The sequence below is a fragment of the Callorhinus ursinus genome, unplaced genomic scaffold (genome assembly GCF_003265705.2).
Source record: "Callorhinus ursinus isolate GAN/ISIS: 27379988/994484 unplaced genomic scaffold, GSC_fseal_2.0 scaffold47, whole genome shotgun sequence".
In the NCBI taxonomy this organism is placed as follows: domain Eukaryota; kingdom Metazoa; phylum Chordata; class Mammalia; order Carnivora; family Otariidae; genus Callorhinus; species Callorhinus ursinus.
The window spans coordinates 2,405,539-2,429,972 of NW_027397109.1; positions in this window are offsets into that span (position 1 = coordinate 2,405,539).

Consider the following 24,434-nt stretch of genomic DNA (forward strand, 5'->3'; position numbering starts at 1 on the left):
AAAATGATGCCTAAATTAGCACTCAGAAACGTCAATTATACTTTTAAAGCTACTGTCTATAATTGTTATGGTCTCCTTGTGTGTGTATCCAAATTGTTCCTAATGGGCATTTCAGGGCATGGGGGTTAATGGTATCTTAGTGAGGCAAAAATGCTGGCCAAAGCAGGGTTAATTTATCAAAATAACTTTGCGTGGGATTGTTTCAAAGCAAATTTAGAGGATCTCCAAGCCCGCTTAACTCATTTCTGATGTTTCGCGGTGTTTTTAGTGGAGATACGTTATGAAGTTGTTCTGTATTAATACTATTGTTTTGGATACTCCAGCTTTGAACCTACCTAGGTTAAAGATATTATTTCTGCTTTTGGAAATGCAAAGAATCTCTATCAAAGATGAAACCTACCTAATTAAGCTATTTTTGATCTCTTATTCTGTCAGTCCTCTGCATTCTTTTCCCCCTCCCCGCCTCATAATCTTGACAAGGGAGACTCCCATGTCCTGATTTGCTGGTTTCTGACTAATCCAATGGTGTTTGCCATGGCATTGGCCATGATCAATAACTAATTATTAAACCAGCATTTCTTTCCAGGGCTCCTTGTTAAAAAATTGCTTTTGGCTGAGAGAGAAGGAAAAAGGTCGTCACTTTGACATGGTCGCGAGTCTTTAAAAATCCAGTGGGCCGTCCAATTGAATTACTGTCCTAAACTAATTGATATAAATTTGAACAGAAGAATGCTTGTTACTGCAGAATCTCATAATGATATCCTTGGCAAGGAAGTATTGGAGAGGGGAAAAAAAATCCCGGCACCAGTTACAAAGCATCCACACACCACTCTAGAATTAGGGGGGAAAAATATATATATATATATATATATATATATATATATAAAGTTGAGGTTGGGGGAGCGGCTGGACGCAGTTTGATGGCATGCTCAGACTTATCCTATCCACAATATTGTGAGCACTGAGGTAGTCAGTCTCTTCTATTTTTATAGTCATAAAGAGGCAGAGAACCCTTTGATATATTATTTAACTTCAGTACTGATTATAACTTGCAAAGCATTTGAGTGACACCTGTCATTTCACTGTTACCTAGGGCTCCGGGTTTGGGCCCATCTGATAAGATGCTGCTTCTCAACAACACAACTTTGAAAAACGGGGAGTGTAAAAAGAGCAGCACAAAAATATCACAAGCATTAAAAAATAAACTGTTCCTCCCAGTCGCCATCCCTCTTGCCCTCATCAAGGGACGAATGACAAGAGAGTGAATAATGTAGCTTCCTGCATGAAATCTTTTATGTTTGCCTATTGATTTAAATATAACATTAGACTAAAACATCCAACACCTAGGTTTGTTTAGATGAAAAGTTTAAATGTGGAGGAACTGCTTTAATCGAGCTGTAGGGTGAGAAATAGATCCACTTCTCTACCAATTTGTGAGGAAAAATCTATTACGCTGGAGTTTCTAATTGTGTTCTTGAAGTAGACGTGCCCTGTAGGAAATCACACTTCCTCTTTTAGTGGTAAGTTTGTAGGACTGCTCCGTCAGCTCAGGCCTGCCTTTCTTCCAGCTTTAGCCATTCTCTGTGTATTTATCCTATTTGAGGTTAAAGTTCCTCGAAATTTCCCTTTCTTTCAGATGTTTTCAGCCTTGTCCTGATGCAGTATCTTGAAAATTCACATCCACTGGATTTATTTCCGATTTTATTAAACTGCTTAAAACTCATTGAATTATCTGCCCTCCCCCGCCACTATCTTGCCCAATTTTAAAAGCAAATTTTCATATAATGGCCTTTGTAGCAAAAGTAAGCTCTAGCTCTCAACCCTGTTTTGCAGTGTCTTACGTTATTCTCTTGGTTCTGGGGTACTTTATGATATGACGTAATGCTTATAGATCTTAAATATATTTTTTAAGATTTTATTTATTTATTTGACAGAGAGAGACAGAGAGGCCCTAGATCTTAAATATTTTTAATCATATAAAGTCTGTTAAAAAAGTAAAATCAGGGGTGCCTTGGTGGCTCAGTTGGTTAAGCATCTGACTATTGATTTCAGCTCAGATCATGAGCTCAGGGTTGTGAGATTCAGCCCCAAGTCAGGCTCCACTCTAAGCAGGGAGTCTACTTGAGATTCTCTGTTTCACTCTCCCCCGCCCCTCCCCCCAATAAATAAATAAATTTAAAAAATAAATTAAATCAATGTTCATTTCCATGTTGTTTGTGTGAAGTTTATTTAGATAGCATGGTCATTTGGTCACTATAGAAAATTGAGGGCCATTGCATTATCATGATCACCCTGTAATCATAGTCAACACTGAGTCAGGCAGGAGCCTTGGTCTTTTGCCTGAATTCTTTCATTTCACCTCAACACAAGAGGGCACACACTTTATTCTAATTTTAGCGATGAAGAAACTAAGACCTATGGCTTCTAAGTGATTGCTCAAGATCCTGGAGACCACACTTGTTAAGGTGTGGGTTTGAACCCAAATCGGAGTAAGCCTCAAGCCTGCAGTCCATAGTGACATCAGTGTGCTCAAAAGCTGGGGACATTGGAGGTTCAGTTACTAGGAGAGGCCAGGTGCCAATGGACAAATACTTCCAGGAGCTGGAGCTCTGGATTGGAGCTAGTGGTCGCAATATCTACCAGGAAGCATGAAGGTGGCAAATGTTGGAATTCCCTCAAGCTCCTTTAAGAGCACAAAGACCTGATGCCCAAGAGAAAGCATTTGTGCCCCACCCCCGCCCCCGGGGAGAGAAATGGAGACTGGGTTGTTAAGTGAGGTTTCCTTAGGCCTTTTGGAAGAGTCTTTGAGTCCTTAAGATTGTGGGTTACAGCTTCCACTTTTTCCAATGGAAAAGACCTTGGACTGAAAAATTTCTGCCCCATACTACCTGACACCTTCCACCGAATCAACGACCTGCTACCCAGGAAGTTTGAGTGGGGACTGAAGTGACCCACCCACCAGTGAGAATGCACTTGCTTTCAAGGTCAGTTCAGAGTGGGAGTTATGGGAGAGAGGGGAAGGAGGAGGAAACAGTGGGCAGTGTGTGGGGAAGGGAGTAGGCAAGTATGGGTATAGTAAGGAGGGCATTGCATTGGCAGCCATGACAGTTAGAGGCACAGAGGACAGGAAAACCCCCCAAAATGGCAAAGGGCCTCAGGGAAGGAGGGGCTGGTTCCAAATATTATCTTCACCTGATCCTAATTCGAATACTATCCCTGTTGTTCTTCTCTTCTGGAAGTGGAACCCAACATACAAGAGCTGTAATTTTGTCCAGAGAGCCTACACTGCTATATTCAGGTGAAGAGTATTGCACAGCACAGGTGGGCCACATCTGCTGATAGACATAAGACCAAACGTATCTGTTATGACCTGCACTTGTAAATGGATTGTAATTTGTTATATGAACCAGGCCTCAGGTTAGATTAAAAGTGGAGTTCAGCTATGAGGTATTCACGAGAAACACACAACATGGTAGCAACAACAACAAAAAAAGGAAGACAAAAATACATGTGTAAAAATACAAAAGCAAGAAAGGCTTACGATTTTAATGCCAAAGTACAACTCTTGGGGGGAGGGGTCGAGAGGAGAGAGAGAAGGGAAGGTAACAGGAAAAACCACAATGAAGATATAATCATATGACCCTTCAGGCCTGGATAACGTTGTGCTGATACAAAGAGACAGAGAGACAAACAGAAAGAGAGAGAGAGAAAAAGAAAGAAAATCTGGGTAAAATGTAAAGAGAATTAAATTGGGAGACTCTAACCCATTAAGTAGGCAAAAGCGAGCACAGTTTTGGAAGATCAGAACAACATCGTAAGACTGTGTGAAAGCAGCCTTTGCGTACTAAAACCCCAAATGTTCCCAAAAGAGAATGTAGCTCCTACACTCCAATCAGAGGATTTGGCCTCACTTTCCCCTTAAATTAGGGTTAATTGTTTCTCTGTCTCTCCTAAAACAACTTAAAAAAATGAGAAAGAACAACCATGTCATTTTTATTTCTGTTTGCTTGTGGCATCTAGCCCTGAGATTTGTACAGGGAAAGGAATCAAGAATTATTTTTTAAATAACAGAATTTTGAGCTATTATGAACCCGTTTGTCAGGAATAGCACATAAGGGGTGCACCTGCTGCTCACCCCTGCCCCCAACCCTATACCGGACCTAGAATAAGACGACACATTTCCTGGTTGATTGAGCTTCTGCTCCTTGTCCAAATTCAGTGCTAGCGTCCGTCCCACTTGCTTCAGTTCGGTGCAGTTCTTGCCCATTTTCGGGATATTGGCTTGTGGGATCTCTTTCTAGATCGTCTCGTTCCTTCTCTTTCAAAGCCATCATTTCTCTTTCATTCTTCAGGTATCACCTTTCCTGAGAAGCCTTCCCTATTGTCTTAAAGTCTACCCAGGATTTGTTTTTATCAGTTATGGTAAGGCAAGCAACCACAGGAAAAGCTGTCGTGAAGGAGGAAGGTTGTACCCCCAGATCAAACAGGAGGCGGTTCATGCCGCACTGGGCCCCACAGGGAAGCACCAGGGTAGGTCAGGAGGAGAGGGAGCGACGGGAAAAGGTGGGCGAGGTAAGGCAGGCTAACCAGGCTTACGATTGGCTGGTTTGAATCATTTTAGTGGACTCCAGGGCCAAGGGTTTTCTCTAGTTGTCTCCTACCTGGTCCTGGTGTAGTTAGGGTAGATGGAGAGTGTCCTGGAGTGTGAAAGCTGGACGGAGGTAGTCGAGATATATAGGTTTTGAATAGCTGGTTTGTGCAGGAAAGTAGGAATTGGCTAGCCCTGAGAGGGATTGTCTTTCCAAGATTAGCAAGGTCCCAGATGTCACAGCACCAGAATATACAGAATATGAAAGGCATGATTAATACACCTCTGACAGTCCCATCTCATTACTGTTTTTATTTTCTTCCCAGCCCTTCCCAGGTGCTATATATTCAAATCACTTCAGTGTGCTTCTCCAAGATGTAGCTGGGCATGGCTTTTTCCTTTTTTTTTTTTTTTTTTTTTGTAGTTTTCATCTTGCCCGCACATGAAGATCACCAGGGGAACTTTTACAAAATACCATTGCCGAAGACCCATGCATAGATATTCTTATTTGATTTCTCTGGAGTGGAGAATGAGTGTCGTGTTTTAAATTAGGTGACTCTAATGCACTGCCAGAGTTGAGAATCACCACCCAGCCTCTGAATGCATAGCACCTAATGATCTGGAGAAACCAGTTATGGTAATTTCTAAATGTTGACATTAACTTGCAGACAGGCAAGAAGGTACTATTTACCTAAATTATAGGCATTTAAGAGCATTTATTTACTTAGTATTTTAAAATTAAGCTGAGGGTGACGTTAAAGAATTATCATCTATTTGGTATCTAATGCAATGCATTACTATTTTTTATGCATTTATAAGAGTTAATTTTCTTAATTGAGGAATTTTATGCATTGCAAGCACTTATTAACTCACAGTCTTAAAAGTTTTGGGATATCATCTAAAAATGTCTGAATCATATGAGAAAGCTCAGAAGAACCAGAGATGAAATGCAAATGAAACGTTAAGAGTAGAGTTCAAATAGACTCTGAGATGGAAATGAAATTCTTAGATGAAAATGGATGGAGAATATTGAAAAGAAAAAAAAAAAGAGAGAGAGAAAAGAAAAACAATTGGAAACGAGAAGGGGAGGAAAACACTGTTGGAATAATGACCCGGAAGTACTGAGTTCGAATAAGGAAGACGGTGAAATCGACGAGGACAAGCAAGACACATGAAAAATGAATGACAGTCGGGAGCACGGCAAGATATTGGGGGCAAGAGTTAAACCCATCAAATAATACACCAACTGCTATCCTGATAGAGAGGTTTCACCCAACCGGCTGTCAGAGGCCCCTCTTCCATTATGAGAGCTCCTCGCAGCCGAATATAAGCTAAGATGCAAGAAACTCAAGGAGAAGTACAGCACAACCCAGAAACTCCATCCATGCAGCGGGACCTGGATGAGTCCCAGGCAAGATCTACAGAATATGATCACTGGTTTTACTCGATATCATGTATATAAAAAAATGTGTCATCTGTGTCTTAATTGTATATTCATTAATTTCTTATTGGTTACCATTGATATCTGTTAAAGCACTTCATGTTATGCCTACTGGAGCTCGTTGGTAATTGTTTTATTTATTTGTTTGTTTACCTGTGTTTTTTGTATGCTTCCCCCAATAGACTATAAGCTTCTTGAGAACACAGATGGTACCTGGTCTTGTTTGCTGTTCTCTCCTTGGTCCCTGCTGCATTATTTGGCAGCTGGTAAATGCTCCGTTATGGTGGGCTATGATGTGAAGTAATGCTCTGACAATGGGAGTGTCATAAAATTGTCACTTAAGTAGGAAAAGTAGAATACAGAGTTGGGAAGGAAAGCTTGAATGACCTCAACTGGAGATTATAGGAAAGGCTTTCACAGAAGGTGGTAAGCTTGGGAAGCTTTCAAAACGCGGCAATTGAAGTGAAAACACCAAATTTACCATCCTGGCCCCCGTCACTACCACGGGGCTCCTCAGAACCACAGTAATAGAGCAGTGTCAGCACCCCCACCTCCGCAGCCTCCGCTGGAGTGGGGAAACACACCATAACTTAATTGGTAATCTTGCCTGATACCAAAGGTTTTGAAAAAAATGAGTTTTGACATAATTGCTGACTTAGTCAAGGACACTCTATTACTTTCATAATTGTATGAATGTTTCTTATTTCCTAAAAAAAATAATCTAGTTCTGGTTTATTATAGAAATCAAAAGTGAAACAAAGCAAGTACTTCTAAGTAAAAATCACACACACACACAAATCACAAATCACAGAGCAGTTTGAGCATGCTCAGTCTGGGTGCAAGAAAAACAACAGGAACAACAACATATAAACACGGCTGTTTTGTACTTTTCCAGAGACCTGAGGGCGAAGGTATGAAAAACAAATAGTGAATGTTTAAAACTATCTTCTCCCCCACCAAAAAAAAATTCTTCACGCCGAGTCTGCCGGGAGAGTACAGTGAGCAGGAGAACCGTCTCTAAAGGGATTTGCAGGATATCCTGGCTCTGAAAATTCTAACTTGGAAGGAGGCAGGCTCTACCCTGGCCCTCACCGAATTGTAATTCTTCATCCGTGAAGAGAATGCTGGAAGTCAGCGAACGCTGGAAGCCAGCGAACGTTGTGTAAACCAGCCTTCCCACGTCAAAATAGAATCCCCCTATTGGCCTGTCACTTCAAGGGTGACCCGGTTTTGGGACTCTGCTACTTGAATTTAGCCCTGAAAGACAATGCTCAGCTTCCAGTTGGCCTTTCTCAATCAATCAAAAAGAGTCATGGAAATAATTATTAGGCTGGATAATTATTTTACAAAATAGAAGGTGCTTCCCTTGTCCATTTACATTTCCGAGCCATTCATTACTTCCCTGAATACTAATCATGGTGTTCAGCCTTGATCACTTGTTTTTAGGCAAGGGGTCAACTGAAGAGATGGAAGGAAGACCCCGGGCATTCGCAATGTAAAAGAAACCTTTCACGAGAGAGTGTTAAATGATAAATGTGATCCTGGGGTGATGGTACTGCACATCTCAAACATGGAGCAGAGACCACGGAAACACCACCGTCAGCCCTGTACGCTGGGAATTGCTAAATTCATCGCGAGTCATCTGCTCTTTCTCTTAAGGGTGAGAATTATTCTGTGGTTGTGGTTTGAGTAGAAAGAAGACTACGTGTTATCGGGATTGGGAAGCTTCACAGGTTTGTCTATCATTTCACATTTTTGTATTCTCACACTCGTAAAAGTCCATGCCGGAGCAAAGATTTTTTTCCTTGTCATTATTATTTTTGTCTTCACCCAAATTAAGCTTTTGGGACATTCCATTGCCTTTTCTAGTTCTGTTTGGCTGGCTTCTGGAAGCACTCAGCTCAAATTCTCTGAGGTCTGCTTATCGTGGATGACTCTTATTTTTGGAATCTCTTGTCTTGAATGGAGACATGACTCAGTCCAACAGCCAGTCTGTGAGGTGAACCCTGGCCTGCCCTGATGTTAAACAAAGCTTCCTTTGCTTTTGGAAGTTAAAAAAAAAAAAAAAAAAAAAAAAGTGCAGTCTCAGCAATAATCTGGTATAAGATACCAGGCAGGCCCTCACTCTTTGTTTATTTAAGCCCTCTGAGGTCCAGGGTTTTCTGCTTGGGGGCTTCCTCTAAGTTTTGAAGTTCAGCACCAAGAAACATTGACAGTTGCAAAGCTGAGGTGATTTTGGACTCATTTGCCTTCTGGGTGGTGACATGAGGCAAATTGTGGGACAGAGAGGATTCGTATGCTTGAACTTTTGTCACGTGTTTTCATACGGGTCTTCTCATTTCATTTTCATAATGACCTTGTTATATAGCTATTCTCAAAGTGTCCAGTTCACAACTGTCAAACAGAGGCCTGGTGGCAGTTTGAACTTATGACCCCTTGGCCCCAACCCCTGTATTTTTGGTCTCCATCACACTTATGGGCCCATCTTCTGCCCGATGAGGCCAGACAAGCTTCATGGCCCTCCTTCCCTTCTCATACTCTTCAAGAGACACTTTTATGAATTTTTCTACTTTAAAGTTATGCCATATGTTGCTGGTTATCTACTTATAATCCATTCCTTGTGGGATTCTCTAATTTTGCTCAGGGTACCAGTTGATTTCTCATTCCCCTTGGCAGCCAAGAGAGGCCATGCCTGTTTTGGCTAAGAAGATATGAATGAAGTCTATTGGTGGTACTCCCATGAAAGTTATTATTTCCCAGATGTAAAGGGACAGATGCTGTCAGCCTTTCGCCTTTGATCCTTACCTTTCTTTTTGCCTTGACTGAGACCGTGCCTCACTCATGTGGTGCGGTAGCCATTTTACAAGCACAGGTGAAAGAGACACATTAAGGATTGCTGAATGGAAAGAAAGAAGGTAGGTGCCAGGGTCTGATGGCGTTATAAAGTTACCATATCATCCATGGAACAACCTACTCGTGGATTTCTTAATACGAAGGAAAATAATTCTAGTTGAGGTTTTGTTATTTGCAGCCAAATGCAATTGGGACTCTAGGCTCTCTTTGTCATTAAATTAAATGTACCCTCTAAGAAAGTATTGCTGAGTGCAGTCACAGAGGGCCATTAGGACTGGGTAACAGGAATCCTAAATACTATGAGAAAATACTGTGACAACAGTGTTGCAGTTATCACCTGCTGCGTAACAAATCACCCCCAAACTTTGTGGCATAAGGAACAACCTTTTATTATGCTGCCCGATTCTGTGGGTCAGGAACATACAAAGGGCACGGGGAGAGGTTGGGGGGACACAGAGTCTGGGCTCAGTTTGGAAGACCCAAAGTCAGGAGTTACTTGAGAGCTTGAATCATCTGAGAGCTTGAATCATCTGAAGGCCTGCTCACACATTGGCTGGAGGTTGATTGTGGCTGCTGGTTTGGGCCTTAGCTGGAGAATCTGCCAGAACACCTACCTGTGGCCTTTCCAGGTGGTCTCTCCACTTCTTTGCAAATGGTATCTGGGTTGCATGCACAAACATCCCAAGAGCTGTATTACCTTTGATGGCCCAGCCTTGGAAGTTATAAAACATCACTTGCTCCATAATCACAAGTACCCACATCTGAGGGCGGGGGCACACAGATTTATTCTCTTGTCGGGAGGAGCGTCAACGTCATAGTAGAAGAGCATGGGAGATGAGAGCTCTTATCATGGCCATCTTGAAAGATACAATCCACTCAGCCATTCAGCAGATTGTACCAAACACCTCCAGGAATACTAAATTCTCCTTAGGTTGCTGTGGACAAGAACAAAGAGAAGGCATAAAAAATAGTAAACACAACCTTTATCTTTTCAGTTCCTTTCAGTTTTAGATGTTTGTGAAAAAGATTTAATAACGGCTCCATTTACCGAGACATTCCTATGGGCTGGACACAATAACTAAGCTTTTTACATGCATTGCCACTTTTAATGTTCACGATACCCATGAGGTGAGAATTACTATTCCCAGATTACAGAAGAGGATCAAAGGTTGAATCGCTTTCCCAGTCTCTGTAAGAGCTGGATTGTCATTCAAATCTAAGTCGGCCAGTCTCCAGTACACTTGCTACTGCTCTCCATTCATAGAAGCTAGAAGCTGCCCTCCCTTTCTTGCCCATTCAGCTCAGGAGTGACGCTCTTGCCCCAGTTTATTTGGTCCCAACTCATGTATTGCTCTTATTCTGTTAGCCATGTTCCTAGATTCTTACCATCCCAGCTGCCTGCCTGATGGCCCCTTCCTTATGGACCTATGCATTGGCAATTCCAGCCCTGACCCTTCTCTGGTATTCAGTGGGCACATTTGCCTCATGTGGGGAACTTTCTACTCGATCACTCCCAGCTTGGAGCTCACCATCTGGCTCTTTCTCCTACCTACAGTTTTGGGGGGAATTCAGGTAATTGATTGGCTAAGGGAACCATGTTCGAGTATTGCCAACTTGTATTTTCCTGTTCACTTATAAAGAAGGCCAACCCTTCCGTGCAATGATGTGGTTTTAGTACCAAGCAGTGGGAACAGTCTTAAGAAGTCTCAGGATGTGTTGGTTTAAAATTGTTGGAAAAGTCATTTAGGGCCATGCTTGTGAAGATTTTAAATGGGTATGAGTACCTGGAGATTGTGTTAAAATGCAGGTTTGGGCTCATTAAGCCTGGATAGAGTCTGAGATTTTGCCTTTCTAACCAACTAATACTGGAGGTCCTTGGACCACACGTTGAATTGTGAGGCTCTAGGGCAGCAATTTTCAGCCTTGGTTGCACATTAGGATCACTTGGGGAGCTTTAAGAAAAGACTGACATCTGGGTTACAGCCTCAGAGATTCTGATCTAACTGATTTGGGATGTGGCCTGGGTGATAGGATTTTGAAAGCTTCTGCTGGTGATTCTAATGTGTGGCCCAGGTCAGGAGGCAGTGGTCTGGATGGCTAGACTTCTTCATTCACAGAACAACATACTGTATACTCACTGGGTTCCAGGCTAAGTAGTGAAGTGCTAGGGGTAAAACAGTGTAAAAGAAATACATAGACTCTAGAAGGAGAAACAAATAATACACAAGAAAACAAATTCCTAATAAGATATATTAATCAGGTTTTTAAAAATACTGAGAGTTTATGTATGAAGTACAGTATTGATGGAAAGAAAACCAATTCTGTTAATGGTAGGTTTCTATGTATTCTTAGTGAACTTGTAAATTGTACTAATAAATTAAGAATTATAAAATTGCCCATATTCTCGGATGTAATAGTTTCCTCTTAATAATTTCTCCTCATGCACTGTTTCTGGGAATGTAAATTGGTACAACCACTGTGGAGGACAGTATGGAGGTTCCTGAAAAAATTTAAAAAAAAATAGAAATACCATACTATATAGTAATTCCACTACTGGGTATTTACCCAAAGAAAATGATAACACTAATTTGAAAAGATACATGCACCCCTATGTTGATTGCAGCATTATTTACAATAGCCAAGATATGGAAGCAACCCAAGAGTCCATTGATAGATGAATGGATAAAGAAGATATATTAATATATAAATAAATATAACGGACTATTACTCAGCCATAAGAAAAAATGAGATCTTGTGACAACATGGATGGACCTAGAGCATGTTATGCTAAGTGAGATAAGTCAGACAGAGAAAGACAAATATTTTAATGAATCTAAATGTGGAATCCAAAAAACGAAATAAGACAAAACAACAGAAAACAGAAACAGACCCATAAATACAGAGAACAAACTAGTGGTTGCCAGAGGGAAGGGGGTTGGAATGATGGGCAAAATGGGCGAAGAAGAGTGGGAGATACAGGCACCCAGTTATAGAATGAATCAAATGCAGAGCATAGGGAGTATGGTCAATGGTATTGTAACAATGTTGCATGTGGTAGCTACACTTGTGGTGAGCATCCTATAATTTATAGTTATTGAATCACTATGTTGTATGCCTGAAACTAATGTAACAGTGTGTGTCAACTATACAAAAAAAAAAAGTAAATGATTTTTAAAAAGTTTATTTTTTAAATTTCAGTTAGTTAACATACTGTTATATTAGTTTCAGAGGTACAATATAGTGATTCAACACTTCCATATATCACTCAGTGCTCATCATGACAAGTGTCCTCCTTCATCCCCATCACCTGTTTAACCCATCCCCCCACCCACCTCCCCTCTGGTCACCATCAGTTTGTTCTTTATAGTTAAGAGTCTGTTATCTTGGTTTCTCTCCCTCTCTCTCTCTCTCTCTCCTTTTTTCCCCTTTGCTCATTTGTTTTGTTTCTTAAATTCCACATATGAATGCAATAAATATGGTATTTGTCTTTGACTTATTTTGCTTAGCTTATACTCTCCAGTCCACGCATGTCATTGCAAATGGAAAGATTTCATTCTTGAAAAAAATAAATGCTTTTAATGTATGTCAAACAGAAAAGAGGAATATATCCCAAATGATATTCTTACAATATTAAAAGAAAAAAATGTTGAAAGGAAACAGTAAAATATTAATTACATTAAAAATAAATTAAACACTAAATTAAAATAAAAATAAACCCAACATGTCAACCAGAGTGCCACACAAATCAACGAAAACAACTTGGAAAAAATTCCTAAAAGAGAATGGAGTAAACTCAATTTTGTAGTGGGGAAAAAAAAAAGAATTTCTTCTGAAAGGAGGGGGAAAACAGAAGGGAAACCTCTTGTATTGACACATCATTGAAAACAACTTAATAAGGAAACTAGAAAATTAGTTATGACCCAGAAACTCACTGATGTTTTGTGAAACTATCATATTTTAGCTCTATGTGAGGGAAGACCCTGTCTGTGTTTTCATTTGCTACAGAGCCAGCAGTGAGCCCAGGACCTGGCACATTCCAGGGTCTCTGGAAGTATGTGCTGAATGAATTAACTAAACGCCATGATTCCATAGGGTATGAAGATAGGAGGAGATTTTTATACTGTGATATTTGGTTATGACTGCAATTATAATGGTTTTGATGAGGTCATGACTTAATGTCCTAGGGAGGCAATGTTACACTAGCTACCATTTTAATAAAATTTTATGTCTTTTGGAAAATCCCGTCTGAAGATTCTATGCATGATTTTATCCAATGTACTTTTAATGTAGATCCACTGGTTAGAACCAATTTATCCTGGAATTCAGAGCCAAGAATGTGTTTGCCTAAAGACCGCAAACTCCTTGCAGGTGTAGACTAGACTTTATTCTTCATGTGCATGGCTCTCAGGACAGTGTAGAGTGTATAGTGATTGACCAAGAAGAACTTTAAAATAAGCCACTGATGAAATGGAGGGACTTACGCATTTTCCTCAGATATGAGAATCATGTAACCTAAGACTTCACTTCATGTCTGTCAGGAAGCTCTGAGGCCACTTTTCATATTCTACCTGAGTATTCTAATGACCTTAGGTGCTTGAGGTATGTCTGTTTTCTTTAAATATTTTTGCCATGTTCTAAAATTTTTCAATTATTTTTATTATTTTTTGTTTGGTTTATAAGCTCCCTTACATTCTTCATGAATCCTTCAGAGATGAGGATGTTGAAAATCTGGAAAAACCAGAGGGTAAGTGGTAAGCAACAAGAAAAGTGAGTATATATAGTTGGAAAGCATAAAGCCATCTTTATTAGTATTTACTCATTTATGTTTCCCGAGTCCTTGTACTCCATAATGCTCCCTGACTTATACAATGTTGATAAAATTATTTGATTTGCCCATTTCCCTTTATTTAGGTAAGGGCATATGTAGTTTAAAGTGTTGTCTATTCTGTTTCCATAGCCAAAAGAGAACCTTGCAACTTGATTATACAAGGTAGAAATCAAAGCATTTTCATATCTAATCTAAAAGAATATTTTCCATGTGCCCTGACCCCAGAAACAGAATTTTCTCTGGGAAGTTCAGTGAAATCTGTCACTCCTTGATTCTTTAAGAATGGAATTGTTTAGATAAATAATAATGAGTGAATCCTTATGGACACCCTACTATATGCTCTCATTTTCTTTAAAGAACTTTTCCTCCATTAATTCATTGGTTCTTTGTACCAAACCTATGAAGTAAATGCTATTAATGTGCCCATTTTATGTGTAAGAAAAAAAAAAGAAAACAAACAGAAAAAGTAAGCAACTTGCCTAGTTCACACTGCTTAATGGCAAAGCAGCTTTTGAGCCAAGGCATCCATGCCTTAATAACAGCAATTGACTGCCTAATAGAACTACCAGAAGTCTTAGAGAAGTGTAGTTGGCCTCAGAGATATAAATATTTGCAGCAAGAACAAGACTGATGTATTCGTAATAGGATGACTGACATCGAATTTAGTCCCATGAATTATGAACTAAAACATAAAGATAGAAACCAGAAAATGGCATTCTTTACACTTGATGAAATGAGAGAGCTAGGCTCAGAGACATTCAGGGCCTGCTTCAGGTCACACAGCTACTTAGCAAGAGACTTAAGACCAGAGTCCTATGACCTAGTGCTTGGCCTAGGTTTATTGGAGACACCTGTGAATTAAGAGCCTTAGCAAAAGAGACACGAGACTGTCTCCACCCTGAATCTTAGGCTCATTCTGCTACTCTTACACATTCCTGCTTTGTATATAAAAGATCACCTGCTTGAGCCAACTAAATGTTTCTTCTGACAAAACTGTGTAAATTTGCGTTTCTTTATACATAATGCTTGTGTATTTCCCTTACAAAGAAGTACATATCTGATGGTAAAGAGTTAAACAGAAAAAGCATGAATTAAAAAAAAAAAAATCCTACCATCCATATAGGGCCTTCTCATTGCTATAATGATATCAGTTGCAACAAGTCCAAGGCCCGACCTCATTACAAGGGTTTAATTGCATTGTTACACAGTCTCACTTCTTCTCTCTGGCCTCTTTCTCTTTATGACAGCTTTAGAAAGGAATTTCAGCTCAAGGTCAAAGGAAATTAATTACTGCTTTCTTAATCTGTGCTCATCTACATTTAGAAAACTTTGGGCTTTCTACCAACATATTCTTGTCTCCTATTTGTATAGACCCAAACTTATAAAAGTAGCACCTCAGACCTTTGTAAAAAAAAAAAAAAAAAAGTGGAAGAAGCACTGGAATAGCATGTATTTAATAAGTGTGGATCATATCCCAAGAAAGCACCAGGTGTAGAAGAGAAATTCCAGCCATTTAGCAAAAATAGAAATGCTTTAAAAGTTGAGAATTATCTTACATAGAAAATTGCATCCAATAATTAGACTGAAGGTTATTAAATTGGAGTGTTAATAATGTTAATCTAGTAATGCCAGTAGAAAAGAATGTTCTAAGATAAAGGGACAATGAGTGGGCATATCAATTGGCTATAGAAGGGCATAGCTACAGATTTAAATATGTCTTTCTGTGGAGCATTTCCATCTGTAGTTGGTTTAAGCTTTAGGAGGAACAGATTATTTTCATTATTTCATTAACATTCTCAAATATCCCTTCCTTTCCTTTCTCATATCTTCATTGGCCAAGAAGACAAGAAGTCATTGTATATAAGTCAATGGATATAAAGATGAAAGGATTGGAAGCCTGGGTTCTATAGGTTATCAATAAATATAAATGTTAAGTCAGAGATGAATGACTCCAAAGACCTCTACCTGGGTGTGTTTCTTGCCTATCAAGGATACATTCGAAGGCCTAGTAATGGCAGGAGGTTCTACTGGGCCTGGGGATATCTGTATTCTAGTGGAAACTCTGAGGCTAGCTAGCCACAGGGTTGGGAGGGTCACTTACTTGCTTGAAGAATCTTCCCTTCTTTTACATAAGATAACAGACGATTAAGGATAGAGCCTGAGATTCTGCATTTCTATCAAGTTTCAGGAGAGGAAATCCTGCTTCTCCCTAGATCACACTTTGAGTTAACGTCCAGAAGAACAGTCCCAGGCATCTGAGAAGCAAGAACAAGTGTACAGGACCTTCCTTCTCCAGACAAAGACATTGCTGTTTGGTTGGATCTTCCTTTTATATCTTTAATATTAACATTTCCAGCGGGATCTGCAGGCCTCTGCTTGGGTTGCCATGACCCCACACACCCTTAGCTACTGGAAGAAAGGTGCTTTGATTGACAGTTCCTCAAAGGTGGCCTGCAACAGGGAAGGGCAAATTCCCTAACATCACAGTTCTCAAAATGTGGTCCCTAGGCCAGCAGCATTAGACTCAGTTGGGAACTTGCTAGAAGTGCAAATTCTAAGACCCCCACAACTGACCCACTGAATCAGAAATTTTGAGGGTGATGCCTAGCGACCTGTATTTTAATAAGGTCCCCAGAGTATTCCAATGCATGCTAAAGTTTGGGAACTATTGCACCAAGAAAAACCAAAGTACTCTTAACCAGAAGAGGGGAGAATGAATCTTGGAAGGTACTATGGACCTTATTTTGGAATAGCAGTGTGAGTAGACTTAACACAGAAGGACAAACACAATAAATGTTACTTATAGATGTTTACTGTGTGCCAAGCTATGAGCAGTATAAACATATAAAGTTTCATATAGATGGTCTCCTATGTCCACTGGCTTTTCAAAAATAAGTATGATTTTTTGTTTCCTTATTTATTCATGTACCAACATTTATTAAGTGCTACAAGACCTAGGCCTGTTGATTCAAAGTTAAATAAGAGGACGCCCTTGCATTGGTACTGCTTAAGGTCTATAGGGGAGGTAGATGAATGATTAACACCCACAGTCTAGTACAAAAGTGCCATGAAAATGATAAAACCATGCAGTTTTCATCAGTTCAGGGGTATGAATGTGGTCAGCTAATTCTGCCTTGGTGGATGAAATTGAGTAGGGTTGTTACCGAAATTGACATCAAGAGGGAGGTTTCAGGAAGAGGAAGCAGCCCACAAGTAGGCCTGAAGCTATATGAGAGATTGGTGTGTGTTCAGATGTTATGAGTGCATCATCCTTCAAGACTCCAGAGAGCCATTTTCTTTTGAGAAACGACTAGAGTTCAAACAGCAGGAGCCAAATTTCTGTGGCACTCCGTACTTTAGTCTAAAGCTTGAGGTAAGGGGAGTGAGTAAGATTTGATGAAAGACAAATTGCTATTTGGATGGTCAGAGAAGTACATTACACTTTAAGGAAACACCTAGCTTTGGAAGACTTATCTATTTTGCCTCTCCCTCAATTCTATAAGCTTCCTCTTATTCTCTCAATACATTTTTTCCCCCTGAATGTCCAAAAGCATTCTGTAGCTGGCTGCCAAACAACCCTAATTAATATGATTGGAACAGATGATATACAGGTGGGCTAAAATTCAGATGAAAAAGTGTTTATGACTATAAGCACATAGCTTTGTTGTGTACTTTCAGTACGTCAGAAGTTGTGGTACTTAAACACTTTATACCGTTGGATGGGATGTTGAGTATGATTTATCATGTTGTCTCACAATGGTGGGTAAGGGCCAAATTTGAGGGAAAGAGATGGCCATTGTCCCCCATCCTTAAGCCTTCAGGCCCAGTAGCCATTTGCTGCAGGCATACTGAGAAGCACTGTTCAAAGAACCAGCATGGGGGTACCTGGGGGGCTCAGTTCGTTAAGTGTCTGCCTTCCGCTCAGGTCATGATCTCCGGGTTCTGGGATCGAGGCCCACATCAGGCTCCCTGCTCAGCAGGGAATCTGCTTCTCTGTCTTTCTCTCTCTCTCCCTCTGCCCCTCCCCACCGCTTGTTGTCTCTCTCAAATAAATAAATAAAATATTGAAAAAAACAACCAGCATGATCATCCACTAATGAATAAAGTTTGGGATAATTGAAAGAATGGGGGTGGGAGGTGTTGGTAGTTTATTGTTCAACGGGACACCCAACTAGCCGGGAGACTTAAGTGATCTGCCTTTGGCTTCCAGAACAAAGAAGAGAAGCTTGAAAAATGATGGCAGTGTCCAGAGTTAGGGTGCAGATGAAAGAGATTGCACACCCAGCTTTGACAAAGCAACAAAGGGTGAATTTGATTAGACACACGTGGTGGGAAAATGTTATGAGACCCATTTACGCAAATAAATGGAAAACAATGAGGCAGAATCAAAACCATGAGAGAAAGTGAAGTTTTAAAGATGTTTATGGAAGGAAGAGATTAGATATTATTGTGGTAGATCAGAGTAAGCTTCATGGAAAAGGTGGAGTTTGAGCTGAGCGTACAGGACAGATCAAAATCACACACTTGGAACATGGTGTGGATGGCATTCAGGCAGAGAACACGGCAAGGTCCAGAAGTGGAAGTGTGTGTTTGTTTTTTTACTAAGCAGGGAGTTTGGGTGGAAACTGCAAGAGTGAAATATAAAACAATCTTGTGTCAAATGGTGGAAAGTCTTGGATGTCATTCTAAGGCATGTGGATTATAATCTGACAGTGGGATGTCTTTGGAGTTTCTAACTTGAGCATCGATATGATCCAAACAAGTCCTTCTCAACATTCTCGTTCCATGGCATAGATGAATAATGATAATTTGTGTATGTTACACTGGAATAAAAGAGGAGGCAACTTTGTTAGAGGCAGACACTCTGGGAACTTCCGGTTCCTGATCTTCAAAACCCAAGAGTTATAGGGATGAATATCTCGGTATGCTGGAGCAAACCTGTCACTTACTGGTGCCTCCAAGATGTCAGGCACTGTTTATTGTTGGGATACCAAAGGATGAAACAGAAAATTCCCTGCTCTTACATCTTGATAGGGGAAGCAGACAATAAGCAAAAGAACAAATTGTTATGACAATGCGGGGCAGTGACTGAAGCCAGGTAGAGAAAAAAAAAGCAGAGGTAAGGAAAGACAGCGGGGCAGGGTCAGCCAGCCAACATTCCTCTCTGGGAATGTGACATTCGCATGGTATCCTGAGTGAAGTGATGGAATAAGCCAAAGATCTAGAGGAAGAGTATTCTAGGAAAAGAGAACCAGGGTTTGAATGGTAGAGGAAACACAAGAAGAACCACAAAGCCACCCATAAGAGAGTGAAGTAGAGAAGGGTAAGGGATGAAATTGGAGTTATCGTCAAGTCAGAACACGTAGAGCTTGGCAGTTCATGGTAAGGAGTTTATTTTAAATATAAGGGCAGCACAGTAAAGAGATTTGAGCAGTGGAGTGATGTGGGCCAAGTTATGTTTTCAAAAGATTGTTTGTGCTGCTGTATGAAGAATAGATTGTAACCGGCAAGAGAGGTCTGGGTTTGCACTAGGCTGTTAGCAGTGGAGGGGGAGGGAAGTGACAAAAGGATTTAGAACATCCTTTAGAAGTCACGCTGAAAGGAACCAAGAGGAACTGGAATTGGAATGTGAAAAGGGGGAGACTTCCAAATGATGTTTTACATTTTCGACCTGAAAACTAGAGGAATACTTACTGAGATGTCGAAGTTTGAGGGCAAGGTGGGTTTGAGGTAAGAGTTGGAGATACTTTTCCAAGATCCAAATGAAATGCCAGGCCAACTGTTGGATATACAGATCCAGGAGAGAGAAGAGGACAGGCATGGGGACATACATTTGGGAATCTGTCTTCATGTAGTCTGTAAACCAAAGCACGGAATGAAAGAATGTAGTAGAACATAAAGATTAAAAAAAAGGGAGAAGAAGGACTAATATTTATTTCTGCTAATTATTAAGCTTTCTGCTAGTATATATGCTTTTACCTATAGCATATCATGACAGAAACAAAATTAGCCTCTATTCAGTGTTGGGAAAAATGTGGACTCCAAGCTTTAAGAGGCTACTCTGTGTAGCTCAAAGTCATGCACAATGTAAATGGAATAAATGGGACTCAGCCCCCAATCTTCTTGAGTTCTAAATTAGATAAAGAGTTAGGCCACAGGTAGAGCAGCTTTAGATGGTTAGAGATGGGGAGTGGGTGTGGCAAGACCGTGTGGAAGCTGTCAAAGACAACAGAGATTTGAAGGTTGAGTGACAAAGGGGAGAAGCTCTTCAGAATTGGAGAATTGAATTCTTTGCCTGAGGTCAAAGAAGGGAGCTTCATGTTTAGCTTTAAACCACTTTGCCAAGACATAAACTGATATATGGGAATGGATGATGTCATGGGAAGGGAGTTAGTGCTGTGTTTGAAATGTGCACGTGATGATGCATCATGTGGGTGAGTTAGGATTTGCTAGTCACTGAGGTTTGACCTCACTGATGCTCGATCTATATAGGATCCTTGAAACTGCCCCATCTGAAGGAAGAGGCTGAATTCCTATAGTAAAGAGAATCTTTGATGGCTCTGTAACAACTTCTTAAAATATGTAAGGAGGTCCAAAACTTTGAAGAAAATTCCATCTAGCTTGGCTTCAGAAAACATTACCAATGTTTCCAAGTAGACCTGGGAAAACCCACATAAAATGACCTACTGTGTTATCACACACTTTCTGTGTTAGTATAAGGTTGCTCAGTGCACAACTACACTGTGACTCACTCTATTCCATTCATCTGCTGAATTCCTGCAGCCCACATTTGGTTTAGTCTCCTGGTGGCACCTAAATTTAATGGTGATCCATCCCACTAATGGTGTCTCCCAGATGATATCACAAGTTGACATTTTTGTATTACTTGCTGGATTATTTAAAGCTGGGCTGTCCAGTATGGTAGCCCCTGGCCACATGTGGCTATTTAAATTTAAATTAATTAAAGTTAAATAAAATTTTAAATTCTGTCCTTGGTCACACTACTTTCATTCAAGTATGCAATAGCAACATTTAGCTAGTGCATACTGTTTTGTGTAAAGCAGATAGAGAATATTTTCATCATCCCAAAAAGTTTTATTGGAGAGTGCTGTTTTAAAGCACCATTGTTTGGCTTATCTGCCTCACAAGTCCTCTGTTCTATAAATACATGAGCTCTAAAGGAACTTAGTTCTTTGTGGCAACTGATTCAAAGACCCACTCCCAATTCCCCAAAACACACACGTGCCCCAGTGACCAGAGCTCAGTTACTAATATCATTCAGAACAAACAGGAATGGAAAGCAGCAGCCAGTGGTGGATGGCACAGTAGATGAAGACCCAGTAAGGGTAAAGGGGCTTGCTTAATGAGGGGTTGCAGCTAAATGAGTATGCAGAGGCAGAGTGATAGCACAGATGAGAGGTAGGTAGGTAACAGCCATGAGATAATATTTACATTGACAAAAGCAGTGGAATCTTTGATTTGATTCCTAACTGAATACCTTGAGGGAGATGGAGAAAATGTGGAATTGGCACAGATGAGTGCCAAGGAATCATGTCCATCTTTGGAATTTAGGAGTGGTTAATATGGGTCAGTACGTTTTACGGCTGATTTGCTTGGTATAGAATCTCAAGCCCTGTAGCACCACTGCTTGTCTTTCTACCAATGCCAAAGCTGTTTTAACAAACATCTGGATGTCAGCCCTTCTGAAACCACTCTTTCTCCCACTCTGAGCACAGTCATTTGCATAATGATGTTAAGCTAATGCATTGGCTGAAAGTCCCAGCCCACCTTCAATTCTCACAAATTTAAAGTCAATTATAAACCACTCTAAACCACCAGCCTGAACTTATTAATACCTTAAGATTCTCATTCATGGAAGAACCAAAATATGAAACAAGATTGATTGATTTAGAAGTTGAGTTTTATGGTGGTAAATGTTGCATTCTTAATTTTTTTTCTTTTTCTTTTTGTTTTTGGCCCAAGAATCCAGTTTCTACAATGAAATTAGTAGATTCAGAACTACTTTTTTTAAATTTAAGGTTTTTAAAAATATATCTAAGTTAAATTTTGGGTAAAAACTTTTGGGGTAACTCTTCAGCTGAGGTTGTCACATTACTCATGATTGCAGAATCATTTTATCTTAGCTATCATTATTTATTGTTGCTGTTACTTATTGTCACTTATTCCGTACTAGATCCAGAACCTAAAACCCAGAGAAATAACTGCCTGGCATTCACAGCCCCAGTAAGAGGCAGAGCTGAGATTCAATGAAGATAGCTCGCTGACTCTGATGGAATATTTCTCCCTATTTTTTAAAAACGTAAAATCAGGATAAAGGGTAGACTGACCAAAAGATCACTCAGAGAAGTTCACATTTATGACCATAAATGTTGATGTGTTAGGATGAAATTATTAGAGTGCCATGCGTGAAGTATAATCATAAAGCAAGCTAGCATTTCCTGTACCTGTCAGAAAGCAACACCCACTTATCAAGAATATATTAAACATATTTGAATAGAGAGTCCAAGGGTTTCAGCAGTGGGTGCTTAGCTGGATATCTTTGCAACTATTTTTAGTTTCCTAAAATAGTAATAAAAACTTGTAATGGTTACATTGAGCAGTTAAATATTGTTAACACAGGAGCAGGAAATAATTGGGAAAGGAGAAAGAAGAACAAGTAGTTGAAATTTAGAGAAGTATTAATCCCATGACCTTTTTATTGCCTTTTCCCTAATATGGCTCCTCATCCCCTTGCCTGTGCTCCCCTCCAGGCTGAGTTCATTGCCAATAGCTAACTAATCTCCTACTCTGTTATGTTTCTTTTTCTTAAAGCTGTCGTCACATTGTATAATCATTTTCACTTGCCTGGGGCCACCACTCCCCTGTGAGCCGAGCCATGACAGCTTTGGGTCTCTAGCCTATGCCATCAGGTAAGGCACATAGAATCTCAATAACCACTTGATGAGTAAATAGATAATTCAACATCACTTATTATCCTTAGTTATAGAGAAAGCACTTTCTTTAAAGGTGGTTTTGATCATATGGGCAACAATAGATCCTCTGATCCACCGGGGAATCTTGAAAATTTCTTACCCATTGAGGGGAGTATCTGATACTTGGAGCCAGTGCCTTGAGGCTGTGTTTCTGGGGCATGCTTTCCTTGGAGCAAGTCTCTGGGCAAGGCTTGCTTAACAAACATTTGGAGAGGATGCCATAATTAAGTGGTAATGTTACATAACAAAATGTTCCTCTCTCCATCTCTCTCAACAGTTTTTTTTTTTTTTTTTTCATCTGAAAGGCCCTGCAAGTGACAAAATGAAAAACTGTTCATCAAACTAGGGTCTGGCCAGGTTAGACACTTTGGTCAAGCACTGTAATTCTATTTACCTGCAGTGTAATTTACTGCAAAATTAATGCTATAGCATGTAAGGCCATTGTCACATAAAAGTAATTGTTAACCTAAAGAAAAAGCAGAATTTCCTTTTGGCTAACACGACAAAATTAACACCTTTTCATAAGTGAGGTTTACGTGTAATTCACTTCTGATGATTGTAAAAAAAGAATCTTGAATGATCTTGGCTGTATATTTCAATAACTGGCCAAATTTGAATATACTTAAAAAGGAATAAAAAGGAGGATAGATATTCACTTTGTTTAAAAGTCCTCTTGATTCATGGACTCGTGATCTCAGGGTCATGAGATCAAGCCCTGGGTCAGGGGCTCTATGCTCCATGCAGACTCAGTCTGAGATTCTCTCTCCCTCTCCCTCTGCCCCTCCCACTCATGCTCTCTCTCCCTCTCTCTCTAAAATAAATAAGTAAATATTAAAAAAAAAGTCCTCTTGATTCATGGGAACTGAATAACATGAAATCGGTAGCTGTCCAAAGGAAGGCTAGGAGTTCCTCCAGGAAGTGCCTCTTGTTTTGTTTCTGTACTATATTAAGTATACATTTTACAGAATCATCACTAATCTTGGCACTCAGACTATTTCTTAATTCAGCTAGGAAACATCTCAAGAGTTTTCCATTATGAGGTAGCTTCTACCTTCCATTTAAAAGGGGCACTAAATCCCTTTAATCAGATTCTTGCCTCCTCATGAAAGTTCTTGATTTTGTGGCCCTTTCTGCTTGTTACTTGAGTTTTTACCTCCATCATCCTCCCTCATGCCTTATAACCTTCCAATATTTTGGAGACAGGCATGAGGAAGTGGGATGGGTTAATTCTGATCAAGGTAGAGTCCCACAGGCTCTAAGGACTCCTCAGGCCCTTTCTGTACATTTCCAAATTCTGTTGGCCTCAGGCAATAGACCAAGATGAGAAGAAATCCTCTCCAAGTCCTCTGCCTGGAAGGCTCTTGGCTGGCTCCTTCAAAAGCACTGGGTCTTACTTAAGTATTTCCTCCCTCCCTCCCCCCCCTTTTTTTTTAAAGATTTACTTATGTATTTATTTGTTTGAGAGAGAGCACGTGAGCAGGGGTGGGACAAAGGGAGAAAGAGAGGGAGAAGAGCAGGCTCCCCACTGAGCTTGGAGCCTGACACGGGGCTTGCTCCCACCACCGTGAGATCCTGACCTGAGCTGAAACCAAGAGACGGTTGCTTAACAACTGAGCCCTCCAGGCGTCCCATGGCATTTCCTTCTTAATGAATCTTCTTTCTCCTCACCAAATCTTTTTTCGCACATGTAGGTACTTAACTATTACAAAATTTTGAAACTCTAAGACATCT